Here is a 21,197-nt window from a genome sequence, read left to right on the forward strand (position 1 = left end):
GGTAGATGCGAAGTGAAAGGCTATTGAGAGTAGGAATGGGCCTCATAATTCTCAGCAAATCCATAGTATAAGGAAAACCTTGCTCCCTCAGACAAGAGAGGAGTGATTCAAGCCAGAGAAAATCAGCGAGAGACTACTGGGGTGGTAGCTTTGGGATCCGCAAGGAGAGAAGGCCTACACTTCCGGGGATGGAGAGTCCCTACCCGCACTTCCGGAGATGAAAAGTCCTTGTCAAGGTTCCCACGGGCGCCTAAAGGTCAACCAATGAGGATCAGACCTGCCTCAACCTTTAACCCCCACGCCCTGTATCTATAAAAGGAGCCCTCTCAACCTCTGACGCGACTTCCCCAGCCCCGGCTCTGTTGCCCAATAAAAGCTTGTGAATGAATTGATTCATCTGCCTGGGAAGATTTGTTACGCGCGCCAGACGGACACCTTCCATGGGGGAAGTCCCAAGGAGGACAATTTCTGCCTTCCAATTGGTCTCCTTGTCAGATAAAGAAAGTACAATATTTAGCTATGATGGGGGACCATGAGCATAAGGCCGCCACAAAACACACCGGACACCAGAGTAAGGGAAAGGGTTTATTGGAGAAAACCCAGCAGACCGGAGGGAAGGGGCGAGGAAGGAGAAAGAGGGAGAAGGAGAGCGTAAGAGAGATCCAGAGAGAGAGAGAGAGAGAGAGAGAGAGAGAGAGAGAGGAGCCGAGAGAGAGGAAAGTGAGAGAGTGAGAGAACAGGTCCTTTTAAAACTTTGCTGGAAGGCAGGCAGGGAAGCAGGAGCAGCGAATCCCATTAGGATGGGGTGGAGCTGACACCGGTGGTTAGGCCATGTGGCCACCTGGCTTGCAGCAATGGCGGCAGGGGCTAGAGCCTAGGATGGTGTCAGGGTGTAGATCGCGCCATAGATAAAACTGCGCCATTTTCCTAACAGTGAAGAAGGTTCAGAGTTGATTCTCTCTCTCCCCATCTCAGTTTCATTACTACCTAGGATTGTGATTGATAGGGGGTCACTGAGCATACTCTGCTTCATTTAACTGCTGTTATGTGAAATGTATTATCCACTGAAGATGCTAACCTGTTAGGAGACATTCTCAGCTTCTAAGTGGCAAAATATGTTAGAAGTGGAATTACAGTGAAGTGGTGCTGTGTGGACAAGGGGACCACTCAGTCATCCTGATCATGCCACAGTATTGCCAGTGATTTTCATCCTGCTCCAGAATCAGTGTCATTTCATACCTGCATGAAGTAACTAGTTTATAATGGCTGTCATTATCATTGTGAACGGTGCCCATTTGGGATGCCGGCACTGCAGGCTGCCACTGCCTGTAATGATGGCATCCCATATGAGCACAAGTTTAAGTCACAGCTGAACAATTTCTCATCCAGCTCCCTACCAATGTGCCTGGGAAAGCAGTGGAAGATGGCCCAAGTGCTTGGGCCCCTTGCCACCAACCTGGGAGAGACCTTGATGAAGTTCCAGGCTCCTAGTTTCAGCCTGGCCCAGCCCTGGCCACTGTGGCCATTTGGGGAATGAACCAGTGGATGTAAGATCTGTCTCTTTCTTTCCATCACCCTGCCTTTCAAATAAATAAAATAAATGTGCTTTTTTTTTCTTCTTCAGTAACTAGATGATAAATAGAAACACTGCCAGCTGTGGTCAACAGCAATTTGGGGGAAGGGATTAAAATTCTTGAGATATTATATTCTGTTGAAAGGCAGTTGGCCAGCGCCGTGGCTTAACAGGTTAATCCTCCACCTTGCGGCACCGGCACACCGGGTTCTAGTCCTGGTTGGGGCGCCGGATTCTATCCCGGTTGCCCCTCTTCCAGGCCAGCTCTCTGCTATGGCCTGGGAAGGCAGTGGAGGATGGCCCAAGTCCTTGGGCCCTGCACACGCATGGGAGACCAGGAGAAGCACCTGGCTCCTGGCTTCGGATCAGCGCGATGCGCCGGCCTCAGTGGCCATTGGAGGGTGAACCAACGGCAAAAAGGAAGACCTTCCTCTCTGTCTCTCTCTCTCACTATCCACTCTGCCTGTCAAAAAAAAAAAAAAAAGGCAGTAAGGATAAACAGAAAGAAGATAACATTTTGTCCTTGGAAAGGATAGCAAATAATTTCAACTCCATAAGTACACAATAGGAAATGATTAGCCACATAGTCATGAGGATGATCATCTGTGCAATTAGAAATTCCTACAAAGCACAGACTGTCCTTCTGATCAAATTTATCTTCAGTTAAGCAAAGTAAGCATGGCTGTTAATTATTGGGATGCTGAGCAATGGACAAGAAAATGGGTTAGTAATTAAATAAAGAATATCTTAATTGAATTTCTAAAAACCAGACTCTGAGAGTCTATGAAATATAATAGTAGGTTGTACCAGGCTACACAAATATCATCATTGGCCAATGAAGTTGAGGGCTATGTCTATCTGTCTGTCGATCTATCCATCCATCCATCCATCCATCCATCTCAAGGGGTTGCAAGGTTTTTTTTTTAAGCTATGATTTTTTTAAAAGATTTATTTATTGATTTGAAAGTCAGAGTTACACATAGAGAGAAGGAGAGAGAGAGAGAGAGGGAGAGAGAGAGAGAGAGGTCTTCCATTCGCTGGTTCACTCACCAATTGGCCGCAATGGTTGGAGCTGTGCCAATCAAAAGCCAGGAGCCAGGAGCTTCTTCTGGGTCTCCCATATGGGTGCAGGGGCCCAAGGACTTAGCCATCTTCTACTGCTTTCCTAGGCCATAGCAGAGAGCTGGATCAGAAAGTGGAGCAGCTGAGACTTGAACTGGCGCTGATATGGGATGCCGGCACTGCAGGCGGCGACTTTACACACTATGCCACAACACCATTCCCTTTGCTTTGTTTTTTAAAGATTTACTTATTTGAAAGGCAGAGTTACAGACAGAGAGAGGGAGAGACAGAGAGTGAGCTTCCATCCGCTGGTTCACTCCCCAAATGACTTCCTCCCCAACGCCAGGCAGAAGTCAAGGGCATGGAATTCCATCCAGGTCTCCCAAGGAATGGCAGAGGTCCAAGCATTTGGGGCATCTGTTAGTAAAATGGCATTGTCTTCTATGGCACGATCTACATCCCAAACACCATCCTAGGCTCTAGCCTCCACTACCATTGCTGGAAGCCAGGTGACTACATAGGCCAACCACCGGTGTCAGCTCCACCCCCACCCCAATGGGATTCGCTGCTCCTTCTTCTCTGCTGGCCCCTGACAAAGTTTTAAGAGGACCTGTTCCTGAACATGTGGCTCTCTTTCTCTCCATCTCTCTGTCTCTCTCTGTCTCTCTCTCTCGATCTCTCTCTTCCTCTCTGTCTCTTGATCTCTTATACTCTTGATCTCTTACACTCTCCTCTCTCTTTTTCCTTCTTCTCCCCTTGCCTCCAGTCTGTTAGGTTTCCCCCAATAAACTCTTTCCCTTACTCCGGTGTTTGATGTGTTTTGTGGCGGCCTTACACCATCTTCTGCTGCTTTCCCAGGCACATTATCAGGAAGCTGGATCAGAAGTGGAGCAGCCAGCACCAGAACTATTGTTCATAGGTAATGCTAGCATTACAGGCAGCGATGTACCCACTGGACCACAATGTGGGCCCTGAATATGCATTTTTAAGACATGTTACAGGGCCAGAGCTCTGGTGTAACAGGTAAAGCTGCCGCCTGCATGTGCCAGGAGTCCGTATAGGTGCCAGTTTGAGTCCCTGCTGCTCCATTTCTGATCCAACTCTCTGCTATGGCCTAGCAAAGCAGTAGAAGATGGCCCAGGTCCTTGAGCCCCTGCACCCATGTGAGAGACCTGGAAGAAACTCCTGGCTCCTGGCTTCAGATTGATGCAGCTCCAGCCATTGCAGCCAATTGGGGAGTGAACCAACGGATGGAAGACCTCTCTCTCTCTCTCTCTCTGCCTCTCCTTCTCTCTGTGTGTAACTCTGCCTTTCAAATCAAGAAATAAATCTTTAAAAAAAAGACATGTTACAATGTTTGTTTTGTTCCTAAATTGCATGTTAAGTATTATTGGTCAAGTACTACAGTTGCCAAATACCAAAGGCAAAGTATAATTTCTTGTACTACCCTACCTTGAGAGGAAAAAAAAAGCTTCTCAAAAGACAGGAGGATATCATACATTTATAATACCTTTAGTATTATACCTTCATCTATTGAATAAACATTTTACTTTTGTTTGCTTTGTGTTAGGAATTGTGTTAGACTCACGCTGTCCACAAAGCAAGCACTAGCTAGACACAGCTATGGAGCATGTGAAAGGTACCTAGTCCAAAGTGAGATGTGCAATAAATGTAAAATGCACACCAGATCTTAAAGACCTAGTACCAAATAAATAACTAGAATTTAAATATCTCATCAGTAATTTTTATATTGATTACTTATTGAAATGACAATATTTTAATTAATTATATTGGATTAAATATATTTTTGTATGTTTGTTTTTGTTTTTAACATGCCTACCAGAAGACATAAAATGACTTATGTAACTCATACTTGTGGTTCCTATCTGTGCTAGACAATAGGAATCCTTAGCTGGAAGATACAGATTCTCTCCTCAAAGAGTGCACGGTTTAAAGTGTGCAGGTGGGGCAGGCACTTGGCACAGTGGTTAAGACACTGCTTGAGATTTCCACACTCCATATCCCAATTCCACATTCCAAGTCCCAATTCCAGTCTCAGTCCTAGCTTCCTGCTAATCTGCAACTTGGGGGACAATGGATGATGGCTCGGCCACCCACACAGGAGACCTAGATGGAGTTTCAGGCCCATAACTTTAGCCTAGCCCAACTTTGGTTGTTGCAGACATTTGGGGAGTGAACTAGCAGATGGGAGAGAGAACCCACCCACCCCCTTCCTCTCTCCCTCACTTTCAAAGATAATAAAAATAAATAAAATAAAAGAGTGGAGAGGAGAATAAATATAACAAGGAATTAGATTTCATGCCACAACTCAAAAAGTGGAAAGTGAATAGGCGCCAATCTTTTTTGCTGTTGGTAAGAAATCTAAACTTTACAAGCCTTTCTCTCACTAAAGAATGGGTAGGAGGGTGGGATGTGAAGACTCAACTCTTCTGATTTGCCAGCTAATACTACCTCTGCCTCTTCTGAGTTTAAATAGTTTAGTTTACCTCAATATTCAGTAAAGTTGAACTTTAATTCCCTGTCAGGGCTATTTCTTTCCAAGTTCACTTTTATTTGGCAAAAATGTATCCGTTTTTATGGAGTTCACTGGGTTGCTATGGTAGCAGAAGTGAAACTTTTGGTTCCAGCTCTTTGCTAACCAGCACCCCGCTTGACTCTGTGGTGCTGTGGAATCCCAGGCCCGACTGCTGCTTCATTTGCTGCCCTACTCAGTGGTTTGCTCCAGCAACCTGACACCAATCCTTAGTGACAGGGTCCCTCAGCTCCTTTTGCAGCAAAACCCCTCCACCTGCCAACCTGAATTCCAGCTGCCTTCTTTCCTCTGCATGGCATGAGGAGCTTCTGTAGTGTTTCTTTTTCTTTTCTTTTCTTCTTCTTTTTTTTTTTTTTAATTTATCTGAAAGACAGAGTTACAGAGAGACATAGAGACAGAGAGAGAGGTCTTCCATCTGCTTGTTCACTCCCCAGATGGCCACAACGGCCGGAGTTGAGCCCATCCGAAGCCAGGAGCCAGGAGTTTCTTCCGGGTCTCCCACATGGGTGCAGGGGTCCAAAGATTTGGGCCATTTTCCACTGCTTTCCCAGACCATAGCAAAGAGCTGGATCGGAAGAGGAGCAGCTAGGGCTAGAACCGGTGCTCATATGGGATGCCGGTGCTTCAGATCAGGGCTTTAACCCGCTGTGCCACAGCGCCGGTCCCTATAGTGTTTCTACGTCACTCAGGAGCTGTGGGAGGCTCAGGGTCACGCTGACACCTGACTACACAATGACACTAGTTCTCCTCTGCTAAACTCCAAAGTAAGCTTGTAATCCGCAGAGAGATAATCTCCGCTCTCCAGGTCCCTGGAGAGTTCTTGATGGGCAGTGGATTGAAAGCCACACTGATTTAACAACCTAGTATTGTTTTCAACGCTTCTTCTCTTGGGTGTGTCTCTTGCCCTTTCTCTTTCCCACTGTACCCCAGAAAGGCTTCCTACCATGAGAATATGCAACAAAGGACTATTTAAAATGACACAATAAACAATTACAATATTGAGTATTGCGCAAAGAACCATGCCCAAAGGACAGTGGGATTCAAAGGCAGGGGGTGCCTAATCTAGCCTGGTAGTTAACAAGAGTTTCTCAGGGCAGGTGATCATTATTTATCATATTCATTAATCTTTATTGGGCACTACTGCCTGCCAGACAGTGTTCTAGGTTCAGGGGTTATACTCATATGTGGAGAACAGGAAAGACGATTTCTGATCCAGCCAAGCTTCGTGGGGGAAAACATTGTGTAAGAAACATAAGCTGAGGTCTTTTCACGTAGTGATGACACTATGAAGAAAATAAGGCAGAGGGATGAGCTAGGAGATGATTGGGGGGTGGCTCAGTACAAGAGGTGGTGAGGAAAGAGCTCTGGGGGACACTTACACTGAGATGTGAAGCTCTGGGAGCAGAGGGATGCCAGGGGAAGGATCTGCAGGCAGGAACAGGCTCGACATATTGAAGAATGCGAAATAAAGGCCCATGTGGCTGAGTGGAGGGTTGAGTGACTAACAGGAGTTATCTATGTTGTAGACCGGGGAGCGGCAGAAAAGGAGGGAGACAGGCAGTGACGTTAGGAAAAGGGATCTATTAACTGCACAATGTGAGAACTGAAACTTCAGTTCATTTATTTTTAAAAATTTATTTGAAATCTAGACACACACACACACACACACATACACAGAGATCTATCCTGTGGTTCACTCTTTGAATGCCCGCAACAGCCAGAGCTGAGCCAAGGTGAAGAGAGGAGCCAAGAACTGTATCTGAGTCTCCTACATGGGTGGCAGGGGCACAAGAATTAACACCATCACTGCTGCCTCCCAGGGTGCACATTAGCTGAAACCTAGAATTGGAAGTGGATTCAAACCCAAGCATGTGGGATGCTAGCATCCCAAGTTTAACTGCTGCACCAAATGCTTGCCTCCAGAACTGAAACTTAACCAAGAGTAATAAAGTAAGTCAGTGTTGTTGTACGTAACAGTGAAGGGTCTTTGTGCTGGACTTCTCAGGTCAAAGGAACATTAATGGAGAAGGAAACAATATTTTCTCCATGCTGCTGAGAAGAAAGGGGTAAGTTCAATGGCGTGTCCCTTCTCTGTGATCCTGAGTAATTTACTTTTCACTTGTCAACATTTGTAATGAGTGTTTATTGATCATTACTGTTTTCCAGTAATGTAATAACTGTCTTACCTATGTTATCCCTCCTATCAACCCTCTGGGCAAATCTCAATTTGCAAATGAAGAAACTGAGGCAAAGAGAACTTCTGTAACTTGTTCCAAGTTACTCAATCACTAAGTAGCAAAGCTGAGGTTGAGATGCAGGCTTTCTGGGATGGATAGGTGTTTGGCTCAGCCATTAAGTGGCAGTTTGAGATACCTGCATCCCATACTGCAGTGCCTGGTTCAAATCCTGGCCACTTCTCTTCCAATTCAGCTTTCTGCTAACGCATATCCTGGGAGGCAGCAGATGATGGCTCAAATACTTGGGTCCCTGGCACCCATGTGGGTGGCCCAGATTGAGGTCTAGGCCTCTGGGTTCAGCGCGGCCCAGCCCTGGCTGTTGTGGGCATTTGGAGAGTGAGCAAGCAGAAAGAAGATGTCTCTCTGTCTCCATTTCTGCTTTTCAAATAAAATGAAAATTTAAAGAAAAGCCAAATTTTTTTATTCCAAAACATATCTTTCTTTTACTGTTTTACACATAGCTCAAAGATAGGTGGACTGGGGAGTAGATGTTGAACAAGGAAAGCTAAGTAACATCTCCCAAGAGGCCTCAGAAAATATCTATTATCCTGATGAAGCCAAACATGGAAATGGCTTTTAACTTACTAAGAACCAGTCCACCTCTGAGGGATCTACTACATTAACCAAGTGTATGTTGCATAAAGTCTATTTGCCAGTGTGCTATTTAGAGTACAAAAGGGACCATAGCCCTCAAAGCTTGCATGACTCAGGTTAATTTACACAGGAAGCCAAGTCATCCTCAAAACATTGTTAAACACAGAATTGGGAAGAGAGTGAGAAATACAGCTCTTTCAAGCTGTCAGGTTGAGATAACAAGGTATATCCATTTCTCAGTAGGCTGATCTTCCCACCAGAGTGGGGAAATGTCAAGGCCGTAAAGCTACTAATTGCCTTTACCTACACCACTTTGAGAATGGCTTTGCTAATGAGAACGGAGTATTTGAAATCCACCCCTAAGCTCTGTTCTGTGGACCAGACTTACTTAGTCACTGCTAATATTTATATCTGTAATTCCCATTTTTCATGAACTCATGGCTGAACATCTCCACTTCTTTCACTTTCAGCCTTCCATTCTCTCAACGTTAGTACAATCAATTAGGTGAAAGTCTACTCTTAACTTCCTGAGTGACATTTGGCTTCTTCAAAGCGACTTTCTCTAACTCTGGGCCAGTATATGTCGATTTTTCAAGTTTAGTCCTCAATAGATGATCCAGTTTCCAAGTCCTTTGGGAGCACATTTGTAGACTCCTCTGCTAAAAGCCTAAACCATTCTCTCTTTCTCTCACTTGCTATGCAAGGAACACATTAGGGTAGCAGCCAGCTCACAAACAGCATGAATTATGCAATGTGGTTTAAAAATGATTCATTCTGGGGCCAACACTGTGGCATAGCTTGTTAAGCTGCCACCTGCAATGCTGGTATCAGATATGGATGGGTGCCAGTTTGATTCCCAGCTGTTTCACTTATCCCATTAATGTGCCTGTGAAAGTAGTGGAAGATGGTCCAAGTGCTTGGGCACCTGCCATCCACATGGGAGACATGGAAGAAGCACCTGGCTCCTGGCTTCAGTCTGGCCCTTTCCTGACTGTTGCAGCCATTTGAGAAGTGAACCAGTGGATGGAAGAACTCTCTCTCTTTTTCTCTCTCTCCCTCTCCCTGTAACTCTGCCTTTCAGACAAATAAAATAGATCTTTAAAAAATAATAATAAAAATGAGTCATTCTAGATTATTTGGAGGACATGGTTGGCATGAATATTGAGCCCAAAGCTGATGCTGGGGCTAGATACCTTCTTTTAAAAATCTTTTGAATTGGTGAAAAGAATTTTTTTTTTGGACAGGCAGAGTGGACAGTGAGAGAGAGAGAGACAGAGAGAAAGGTCTTCCTTTGCCATTGGTTCACCCTCCAATGGCCGCCGCAGCCGGCGCCCTGTGGCCGGCACACCACGCTGATCCGAAGGCAGGAGCCAGGTGCTTCTCCTGGTCTCCCATGGGGTGCAGGGCCCAAGCACTTGGGCCATCCTCCACTGCACTCCCGGGCCACAGCAGAGAGCTGGCCTGGAAGGGGGGCAACTGGGACAGAATCTGGAGCCCCGACCGGGACTAGAACCCAGTGTGCTGGTGCTGCAAGGTGGAGGATTAGCCTATTGAGCCGCGGCGCCGGCGAAAAGAAATTTTTTTTATAATCAACCATCACCTGCTCTACCTCCACAATCTGAAAGAAGAAGAGAATGTGGGGGTAGAAAAGGAGCGAGGGTCACAGGTCATTGGCTCTGGGGATAGTGCAGTATTCTGGGGAAAGGGCAACCTCTCCTGCTCTGTGAAGGAGGGTAGTACTTGCCCTATTCCCCTAGGTAAATGCAAGGTTTGGGATCATTGCCAAGAAGGGGAGTCTGACGTCTCTTTCCTCTACTGGCTGATTGCTAAGCTACAGGATCTATAGGCCTATCCCACTACAGCCATAGGAACACCATGCAACAAGGCCAATTTTTAGAAGAGGTTTTTTTTTTTTTTTTTTAAAGATTTATTTTATTTATTTGAAAGCCAGAGTTACAGAGAGAGGGGAAGAGACAAAGAGAGGAAGGTCTTTCATCTGCTAGTTCACTCCCCAAAGAGCCTCAAATGCCAGGGCTGGACCACACCAAAATCAAGAGTCAGGAGCTTCTTCCAGGTCTCCCATGTGGGTGCAGGAGCCTAGGCAGTTGGGCTCTCCTCTCTTTCCCAGGCACATTAGCAGGGAGCTGGATTGGAAGTGGAGCAGCTAAGACACGAATTGGTGCCTATATGGGATGCTGGTGTCACAGGCGGTGGCTTTACCTGCTATGCCACAACACTGGCCCCTGGAAGAATTTTACATGCATCCCCTAGGGAAGGGGAGAACAACATAGAGAGTGATGCCCGCTTTGGGTGTGTAGATTTCCAAGAGAAGATTATGTAAATGGTTGCATGAGAAGAGGAGGAATGGCCTGTAATTCCTTCTTCCAGGGCTTTGGAAGAAGTACATAGTAGAAGATAGAATAGTAGAAGATAGTGGAAGTCAATAGTAGAAGAAATAGAAGTAGATAATAGATATCTGTACACTAGGACATCATACTATGAAGAAAGTATGAAAGAGCACCTCAGTGGTTCCCATGGCTTCATGTCAAGTCACTCATAGTACAGAAGGAACAAGAGCTGAGAAGCTATGAAATATGGATTTTGCTAGGGCTTGGCTTCACCACCCCCATGATTTTTGTCTTTAGGCTATTCCTTCACATCAAAGCTTATTGCAACAGATCTGTCATGTCACCGCACAGCAATACCCAAAGACTGCAAGAGGAGGAAAGGGCAACCTTCTCTAAATCCCTTGGAAGAGCAAAGAAAAGTTTTAGAAGCTCTGTGGGCTTCTTTCCATATCTCATTGGGCAAAATTTCATCACTTGCCCTTTCCTAAGTCAATCTTACAAGGAGAACATTAAATGTCACATTTAGGTTCCATTATCCCTAAAAATTAGTCAGAATTCTGTTTACAAGGAAGATGAGACCAATGGCTGTGGGGTGAACAATGACTGTCTATCAGCTAGAGGATTCCCTAGCTGAGAGCTCTTCCACTGGAGCAGCCCACCTCCTCTGTGTGACCAGGGATGTCCAGGGGCTTCATGGAGGTTGAACCATTATAAAACTCTCCCGCCTTGACAACACACTCCCCTGAGCACTAGTTGCTTGCTAGTTGACTTAATTTGGAGATTCCATTTATTGGTGTATTAGTCAATACTCTTTTGGTTGCAAAGAATAGAAACCAACACAAACTGCTTAATCAGTTGGTTCACATCAGGAAAAACCCAGGAGCTTAGTTTTGTGTCTATCAGAATGGGCTCCAAGAGATCAGTTGATGTATTCGGTGCACTATATTGTACTCTCTGTCTTTCAAGAATGTTGTCATCCATGTTAACATTTTTCTCAGGAAGGGGCCTTCCTTGCTCAAAACTCCCATCACATACAGTGACCAGTCAGGAAGCAAAATCTTGTTCCTATACAGAGCTTACTGTCTAATGGGGTGAGGAAGAACCAGAGAAATGTATAAGTAACTATATAAATAATTTCATAAATAAGTTGAAATACCTAATAACATATTAGGATGTTAAGAAAATAGAGCTGGATAATAGGATAGAATCTGATAGACTAGGAGGATAGTGACACATGAGATGATTAAGAAAACATCCATTTCTTATGACAGTTGCAAATACATATGAATGACAAGAAAGAGGTGAAGCCCTGGGTGTTGTAAGAAAAGAAAAAAACAAGTGCAAAGACCCTGGGACACAGGTAAACTCAGCCTGTTTGAAGAACAGACAAAAGGCAAATATGACTGTCTTGAGTTTTAAAGAGGAATTAGCCATATGTCGAGATGAAGGAGTAGGAAAATTGAAATTTACTTCAGACAAGGAGAATAGTAGCATGCAGAGTGCAAGAACCAACAGAGACAATCATCTCAATAGACCATTACAACAGGAGACAGTGTGAAAGGTATGGTCAGTCCTATATTTGAACAGAATTTGGCTCCCAAACTCATGCAAACATTTAAAACCCAAAGTTGGGGGCCTGTGCTGTGTCAGAGCGTGTAAAGCCGCCGCCTGCAGTGCCAGCATTCTGTATGGTTGCCGGTTCAAGTCCCAGCTGCTCCACTTCCAATCCAGCTCTCTGCTAAAGCCTGGGAAAGCAGTAAAAGATGGCCCAAGTCCTTGGACCCCTGCACCCACATGGGAGACCTGGAAGAAGCTTCTGGCTCCTGGCTTTGGATCGGCACAGCTCTGGCCAAAATGAGGAGTGAACCAGTGAGCAGAAGTCCTCTCTCTCTCTCTCTCTCTCTCTCTCTCTCTCTCTCTCTCTCTCCATAACTCTGTCTTTCAAATAAATAAATAACTCTTTAAAAAATAAAAATTAAAAAAAAAAAGTTGGGGCAGGCATTTGGCCTCATGGTTGAGACACCTGCATTAGAGTTACCTGGGTTCAATTCTTGGCTCCTGTTCCTGATTCCAGCTTCCTGCTAATGTGCACCCTAGGAGGCAGCAGGTGAAGACTCAAGTAGTTGAGTCCCTTCTATCCATGTGGATTCAGTTCCTGGCTCTTGGCTTCAGCCCCCAGGGTTGTTATGGACATTTGAGGAGTTGACCAGCATGTGGAAAATCCCTTTCTTTCTCTCTCTCCCTCTGTCTGGTGCTCTGCCTTTCAAATAAATAAATAAATATTTGAAACAAAAGAAACTTTTGTATCTCATCTCTCTAGTGGTCATGAAGGTAATACAGAACACAAAGGTATGGGCTCAGGCCTGAGCTATTTTAATCCATGCAAATATAAGGGTTTTCCACTAACGCCAAAAATAGTTGTAGTGCACACTGTCATTTTTCTCTCTTGTCTTCTTAGCGTGTGGACCTCTTGTTACATTTAGAAAGCTTCTTCATGTCTTTCTCACACAGTCAGAAATGGGAACAGCAGGTAATCTCTTCCCCAGATCACCTAACAGGTCAAGTACTTGTCAGATGCCCTCACCTGGGGCTCTGACACTGAGCTTAGTGTTGGAAAAAGCAAGACAAGTGGCTTCCATCACAGTGGATGCCACAGCTACACTATTCTTTTACCAGGAGCAAAGGCTGAGAATGTGCCCAGAACCAGTGACTTGGGCCACAGCACCAGCACCCTTCAGAGGCAGCAGGTCAGTCTTGACTGACAGGAAGATAGCTGACTGGCCACCTTTCCCATCAGCCCACTTTCCAATCCCAGTTCCTCAGTCTTCCCTGAAGTTCCCTGAGATGCCCAATATCATTTCAACTCCATATAAGTCTCCAACTGGGATAGCAGTAACTCAAGTACTTGGGCTATCATCCACTACTTTCCCAAGCACATTAGCAGGGAGCTAGATCAGAAGTGGAGCAGCTGGGATTTGAATTATGCCCATATGGAATGCCAGTGTTGCAGTAGGTGGCTTAACCTGCTGTGCAACATCGACCCCAAGGAGTTAAACTTCTATATTCTCTGTTGTTCTTTCTTTTCAGGTAGCTGGTTATGTTCAGATGATATTGATAGGTTCTTCTATTGTTTTTTAAAATTCTTCTTTTACTTCCTTCCCAACAACATTTTATTCCTGTTCTTTCCTTGTTTAGGCTTTCTATCTTTATGGAGTTATGACATTTTGGAAAACCTAATGACCATTATTTTAGATAGTCTTCACAAGGGAACATTCAATCTGAATCTCTACTTGGGAGCCTGGTTTTCATTAGCTGCCCTGCTGAAGGAGGTAGCCCCACAGTTCTCATCTTCTGGAGCTAACATTCCCTAGTGCCCACACTTCCTGGGACACATGTCAGAATCTTAGCAGTCCTTTCAAAGCCCCATCTCATCCAAGGGGAGAAAATCAAAGCAAATCTCTCTCCAAAAATAGTCCTCTTCACCAAATTGTATTTTAAGCACTCAGTCAGGATTCAACCAGAGAAACAGAATCAATAGAAAATGTGTTGAGACATTTCTTGCAAGGAATTGACTTGTGTGACTGGGGGGCTGGCTGAGCAATTCCTGAGGACAAGCCATCAGGAGGGCCCAGCTGGAGCTCTTGGGCAGGAGCTGAAGCTGCTCTGCATGTGTGCAACTTCTGTTTCTTTTGTAAAGATTTATTGCTTTATTTGAAAGGCAGAGTTATGGAGGGAGAGAGGGAGAAATAGAGAGAGGGAGGGGTCTTCCACCCATTGGTTCACTCAAATCAGCCAGAGATCTACCGATCCAAAGCCAGGAGCCAGGAGCTTCTTCTGGTCTCCCACAAAGATTCAGGGGCCCAAGCACTTGGGCCATCTTCCACTGCTTTCCCAGGCCATGAGCAGAGAGCTGGACGGGAAGTGGAGCAGCCAGGACTCCAACTGGAGCCCTATGGGATGCGGGATGCCGGCGCTTCAGGCCAGGGGGTTAACCCACTGCACCACAGCGCTGGCCTGTGCAATTTCTGCTTCTAAAGGGAAGCCTTAGCTCTGCTCTTCAAGCTTTTCAACTGAGTAAATTCGACCCACCCAGATTATCTACATAATCTTTAATGTCAACAGGCCATGGACTTTAGTTCTGTCTACAAAATAACTTCTCAGGAACACCTAGATTAGTGTTTGAATAACTGGGGATGGTAGCATAGCTAAGCTGGCACTTAAAACTGACCATTACATCCTTATTATGAGTTGGGTGATTTTAAAATTGTGAAACCAGAGCCTCTGTATTTCCTTTGTAACTCTGCCTCCCATTCTAGCATCCACTTTAAAATTTTATATCTATCAGAACAACTTCTATCTATACCATCTCGATGCTCAGCATAAGAACTGTCCAGACTAATGAGCCTCTTGCTTATAGAGTTGACTGAAATTCCTAGCTCACCTTCTTCTTGCTCCATAAATCATTGCTCAGGGCATTTCTTGGCCTCCCTGGTTCTTAAAATGACTGCAAGCTCTGCAATTTTAAAAAAGATTATTTATTTATTTATTTAAAAGATAGCATTACAGAGAGAGAGAGAGAGAGAGAGAGACAGAAACCTTCCATCTGCTGGCTCACTCCAGAAATGGTCACAATGGCCAAGGTTGGCCTAGGCCAAAGCCAGAAACCAAGAACTCCATCTGCATCTTCTACATGGGTAGAAGGGTCCCAAGGACTTGAGCTATCCTCTGTTGCTTTCCCAGGCACATTAGCAGGGAGCCGGATCAGAAGTGGAGCTACTGGGACTTGAACCAGCATCCATATGGGAGGCTGGCATCACAGACAGCAGCTTCATATGCTGTGCCAAAATGCTGGCCCCAAGTTCTGCAATTGTGGCTTCCCCCTGATATCAGTACCATTTTCTTGGTTCACACACTAACAACTCTCCTGGCTATGCTTGAGTTGTTCTACTTAGGCCTCACATTCTCACAGACCACTCTGGAATTCTTAGTTTGTGCCCACCTCCTCTAATTCATGTCAAGCTCTGCCTCCACCTGGGGAGTAAAGGATGACTCCGACCTTATCATGCTACACCGGAAAACATGCAGCCAGGCAGTGTGCCACCTTTCCACTGCCGGTGTCACAAACCAGGTGTTGGTCATTACTCACAGAATTAAATCCCAAGGCCACAGTCACCTGAAGCTCTCTGCAGTTTTATTCTGCCATATTCTTGAAGAATTTTCTTGCCAAATCAAATGATGTGCTTTTCCTCAAATACAGCCTATAATTTCCCACATTTCTGACTTGATGTGTGCTTTTGTCAAGAATGTCTGATCCCCATCTCTACCCACTAAAATCTGACCTATCCCTCAGGATCTATTACAAATGACATTTCTTCCACGAATCCTTCGATGCCCTTGAGTGGGTGTTCTGTCCCCCGCCTCACCGCCTAATACCTACTATTACATATTACTAATATGTAATAGTATTACATATTACTAATACATACTATTCTTGCTTATGTTTGAGTTAGTTCACATATTGGTGCTTCTTCCCTACTCATCCCTAGATTGGGAGCACCCCGAGGACAAGGGTTGTTCTTGCTCATGTGTTTATCATCTCTAGCATCTATCACAGTGCTTTGCCCAAAGCAGATGCTAAACTGTTTTCTGAAACACTCTAAAGTTCTCTGCAGTGAAATGCACATTTGATATCGCAGTCAGGAAACATGACTCTAAGCCTACCCGTATCAATCTTATCTTTTCTGGCTTTCATTCTCTTCATCCTGTTTTTTTTATTTTTAAAGATTTATTTTATTTATTTGAAAGGCAGAGTTACACAGAGAGAGAAATGGAGAGACAGAGAGATTTTCCATCTGCTGGTTCACTCTTCAGATGGCTGTAATGGACTGAGCTGGGCCAGGCTGAAACTAGGAGCCAGGAACTTCATCCAGGTCTCTCGTATGAGTGCAGGGGCTCAAGGACTTGGGCCATCTTCTGCTGTTTTTCCTGGTGAATTAACAGTCAGCTGGATTGGAGGTAGAGGAGCCACCCGTTATGCCACAACCCTGGCCCCCTCTTCATTGTTCAAATGAGAAGTTTGGGCCAGATGATTTTCAGAGTACTTGCTACATTCTGAAGTTCTATGATTTTTCAATGCCCAAAACAAAAAATGCTGGCTTTCACAGTTCCTTCAGGAAATGAGGTTTCTTTGAGGAAAAAGACATGCTATTTTTTAAAATTTCATCTACTTTTTCTTTTTTTCTTTAGATTTATTTATTTATTTGAAAGGCAGAGTTACAGAGAGAGGTAGAGACAGAGAGAGAGAGGTCTTCCATCTGCTGGCTCACTCTCCAAATGGCCGCAATGTCCAGAGGTGCACCAATCTGAAGCTAGGAGCCTGGAGCTTCTTTGGGGTCTCCCACACAGGTGCAAGGGCCCAGGCACTTGGGCCATTTTCTACTGCTTTCCCAGACCATATCAGAGACCTGGATTAGAAGTGGAGCAGCCAGGTCTTGAACCAGCACCTATATGGGATGCTGGCACTGCAGGTGGCAGCTTTACCCACTATGCCACAGCACCAGCTGCAAAGATATGCTATTTCATACAATAGTTTGATGGCAGCGATGACAGTAAATAGGCAGGTCTACCCTACTCTACCCTATCTGGGCCCTGCCAGAACCCACCAGAGAGCAGAAAATCTGGTGGGCTGTACTACGATGACAGCAGGTAACATACAAGGAAATGCAGGGAAAGGAGGGAACTGAAGATGTACCTCAATTAGAAGTGGGTGAACAAGGGATTTTAGACCTTGAGGAAAGAGAAGGAGATATCAATGAGTGAAATCAAATCCAAAGAAGTCTTTGGAGAATCTGTGAAGTTGGTAAGAAAAACTACTTTTCTGATTCTTTGAAACGAACTTCTAATTTTAGATTAGTTCTAGATCCATAGATTTATTGAAAATATTGTGAAATATTCCTATATATCCCATAATCATTTCCCCTTATTGAGAATGCCTTACATAGGGTATATTTTTCACAACCAATGAATCAATATTGACACATATCATTAACTAAAATGTGTACTTTGTTCAGATTTTCTCAATGTTTTTCTTATGTTCTGTTGTCCAGAGTCCTACCCAGGATGCCACTTTACCTAAGTTGTTATGTCAGTTGTTATGTAACCATAGGCTACAACTGCTTTTTCACACTTTTCTTATTTTTGATGACCTAGACAGTTTTGAGAAGAACTGGTCAACTATTTTTTAGAATGCTCCTCAACTAGGGTTTGTCTGATATTTTTCTCATGGTTCAAGTGGGGCTATGGGTTGTTTGGAGGAAGACATAGAGGTTAAAGTACCACCTTATTCAAACATATCAAGGGTACAAATGACCCATGTGACTTATTCCTCTTGATGCTGGCCTTATTCATTGGGCTGAGGTAGTGTAGATCAGCTTTCTCCACCATCAAGTTGTTCTTTTCTCTCTTTTCCATACTGTACTCTTTGAAAGTAAGCCACTACGTACAGCCTACATTTGAGGGGTGCTACTTCTCTGACTTTGCTTCTTAATGTCCTCCAGTTTTCTCTTATTTTTCTATAATCTCATTGTTACTCTGGCCTTCTCACCTCTCCTTCATCACCCAATGTAGCAGCATTTCCCCTGTGACTGAGTAAAAACCCATGGAAAAAAAGCTTTTCTTTCTCTCTACCTCCCTTCCACAGAAATATGGTGTATCAGCCAGTTCATACCATGTAACAAACCACCCCAACACACAATGATTTAAAACAGCAGATATTTATTTACTCGTGTGTCTTCAGGTTACCTGGAGGTCATTTGATACAGGTAGGGTTCAGCAAATTGATTCTGTTTAAGCTATGGATCTGGCCAGCTCCGACATCTCTCTGCTCATTTTGTTTCCATTCTGGGACCCACAATGGAGGATTCTCATGGCAGTGACAGAGAGCAAAAGGGCAAGTTCCACTGCACAAACACTCTTTAACTCTCCACTGGCATCGCATCTGCTAACATGCCAAAGTCAGTCATATGGTCAAGCCAAAAGTCAAGAAGAGGGGACACCCATAGAAGGGGAAAGAGAGACAGATAGAAAAATATCTTCCATCTGCTGGTCCACTTCCCAAATGCCCACAGCAGCTGGGAACTCAATCCTGGTCTCCCACATGGGTGGCAGGAACCCAGCTATTTGCTGTCTCCTAGGGTATGCATTGGCAGGAAACTGGAATTGGAAGTGGAGCCAGGACTCAAACCTATATACTCCATTATAGGATGTAGGTGTCTTAAGTGACATCTTAACTGCTGCTTCAAATGCCCATTCCTCCACCCTGCACTTTTAGGAGAGACTGCAAAGTAACTTGGCAAAGTGTGTGGATACAGGGAAGGGCAAAGAATCAATACCTGGGGCCAGCACTGTGTTGTAGTGGGTAAAGCCGCCATCTGCAGTGCCCGCATCCCACATGGGTTCCGGTTCAAGTTCCAGCTGCTCCACTTCCAGTCCAGATCTCTGCTATGGCCTGGGAAAGCAGTAGAAGATGGCCCAAGTCCTCGTGCCCCTGCACCCTGGTGGGGAGGGGTGGGAGATCTGGAAGAGGCTCCTGGCTCCTGGCTTTGGATCAGTAGAGCTCCGGTCATTTTGGCCATCTGGGGAGAGAACCAGCAGGTGGAAGACCCCTCTCTCTCTCTACCTCTGCCTCTCTGTAGCTCTGTTTTTCAAATAAATAAATAAATAAATAAATAAATCTTAAAAAAAAAAAAAGAATCAATACCCTACAGATGATCATAATAGATTCCAATTTCAGAGCAGGGAAGAACCCCTTCTTTGACACCAGCCCTGCCATGGACATGAGCAAGCAGAGCAGTAAGAACTATTCTCAAGGATCTTCAGCCACAATGTTTGTGAAGTAGGCTTGGTGGAAAAGTGGAACAGAGGGCAAACAGATAAAACAAAAGTATTATGAAACTCCCAAATTCTCCTATCTCAGAGAGTTGTAGCTGTGCTTTATCTTTTGCTCTTACATGCTCTCTTTTTCTTACTCAGATGTTACTGAAAAAGAAAGGACAAGGAGAGGGTAGGATATCACATTTTCTCAAACTCACCCAAATCCACTCCAAATTCATGAAGCAGAGGTTATTTTATGTTGTGAAACAAATAAGTCATGGGACTACAATATATAGACCCATTATTTTGATGTTCTAGTAAGACATCTTATGAGATACACATTTAGCCTAGGATTTCCACACCCACCTCTTGCTCTTGCTAATATCTACCCTGGAAAGCAGCAGTAATGGCTCAAGTGGTAGGGTTTCTGCCACCCAAGTGGGAGATCTGGATTGAATTCTGGCTCGTGGCTTTGGTCTGGCCTAGTCCTGGCTGCTGTAGGCATTTGGAGGGTGAACCAGTGGGTGGCAGCTCTTTGTGTGTCTCTCTCTGTCACTGAAATAAATAAAAATAATAATATAATGATATATTGTAACTCCATCAACCTAACTGTCAGAAATCATACCTCTCTTCAATGTGGCCTCTCCCCAGGACCCAAGAGTCTTGCCTCATCTATGCTCAGGAACAGGCCTTATTCCTGCTGCCTCATTCTAACCTCAGCTACCAGGGACCCATGTGAAGCGGCTGCTGTTAGGGGCACAGGTGCTCTCTGTTCCTTTGAGTGACAGCCTCCAATGTCACTGCTTGGGTCCTGTGAGTTCACTGCTCTCTCTCCTTAGATATTTATTCAGAAGCACGAGACAAGCCCTTCCCCAATATTATAGCCAGGCTATAATATTTAACAGGTGTGCAGGAGCGAGACTAGTCTTCCCCAAAAGAGAACTGTTACTGAGCACATCTTGGGCATCAAGCACTGTGCTTCATGCTACATCTTCACAGTCACCTCTTTTTTTTTTTTTTTTTGACAGGCAGAGTGGATAGTGAGAGAGAGAGAGAGACAGAGAGAAAGGTCTTCCTTTTTGCCGTTGGTTCACCCTCCAATGGCCACTGTGGCCGCGCATCTTGCTGATCTGAAGCCAGGAGCCAGGCGCTTCTCCCGGTCTCCCATGCGGGTGCAGGGCCCAAGGACTTGGGCCATCCTCCACTGCCTTCCCGGGCCATAGCAGAGAGCTTGCCTGGAAGAGGGGCAACCGGGATAGAATCCGGCGCCCCAACCGGGACTAGAACGTGGTGTGCCGGCGCCGCAAGGCGGAGGATTAGCCTGTTAAGCCACAGCGCCGGCCCACAGTCACCTCTTAAACCAGATGGTTTTTAATCTGTTTACAGATAACAAACCAATGATCAGTATAGGAACTCCAATCAAGATTTATCTGACCAAGACTCTTTCTATCACATAATGCTGAACAAATGAAAAATCAAATGTCAAAATTGGGGCCGGCGCCGTGGCTCACTTGGTTAATCCTCTGCCTGCGGTGCCAGCCCCCCATATGGGCACCAGATTCTAGTTCCAGTTGCTCTTCTTCCAGGCCAGCTCTCTGCTGTGGCCCGGGAGTGCAGTGGAGGATGGCCCAAGCGCTTGGGCCCTGCACCCGCATGGGAGACCAGGAGGAAGCACCTGGCTCCTGGCTACAGATTGGCGCGGCCCCGGCTGTAGTGGCCATTTGGGGGGTGAACCAACGGAAAAAGGAAGATCTTTCTCTCTTTCTCTTTCTCTCACTGTCTATAACTCTACCTTTCAAATAAAAATAAATAAATAAAATTAGCTTTAAAAAACCATTTTTTCATATGATTTTTAAGAGAAATTTCTTTAAATAAGAAATGTTCCTATTTATACTATAATTCAATTTGTAAATATTATTTATGCCATAATTTTCACTCTTACTTTCTAACTTATGTGT

Source organism: Lepus europaeus, chromosome 15 (assembly GCF_033115175.1).
Source record: "Lepus europaeus isolate LE1 chromosome 15, mLepTim1.pri, whole genome shotgun sequence".
Taxonomy (NCBI): Eukaryota; Metazoa; Chordata; class Mammalia; order Lagomorpha; family Leporidae; genus Lepus; species Lepus europaeus.